The 229-nt window shown below is 30.6% G+C and overlaps 1 pseudogene; it reads left to right on the top strand.

Moving 5' to 3' along the window:
• Window positions 1–229, top strand: part of LOC119582367 — a 19,552-nt pseudogene that overhangs the window by 2,431 nt on the left and 16,892 nt on the right.

Genomic DNA, 229 nt, shown 5'->3' with positions numbered 1-229 from the left:
TCAGACTCAAATCTACTTCCACTGCAACCACAAAACAGTTTAGACTGACGGAAAAAAATATCAACAATAGTCCTCAGGATAATGTACCTCTTTAAGACATAATCAATCATGACATTATATCTATACATTATGAATATACATCAAATACAAATAAGAAATTTCTTTACAAGAAATGGTTGTAGAAGTAAGTACCTCAGAAACCAATTACCTGAATCAAAATTGAGCAAGA

Source organism: Penaeus monodon, chromosome 15, assembly GCF_015228065.2.
Source record: "Penaeus monodon isolate SGIC_2016 chromosome 15, NSTDA_Pmon_1, whole genome shotgun sequence".
Classification (NCBI taxonomy): Eukaryota; Metazoa; Arthropoda; class Malacostraca; order Decapoda; family Penaeidae; genus Penaeus; species Penaeus monodon.
This window is presented reverse-complemented; position numbering and strand designations above follow the sequence as displayed.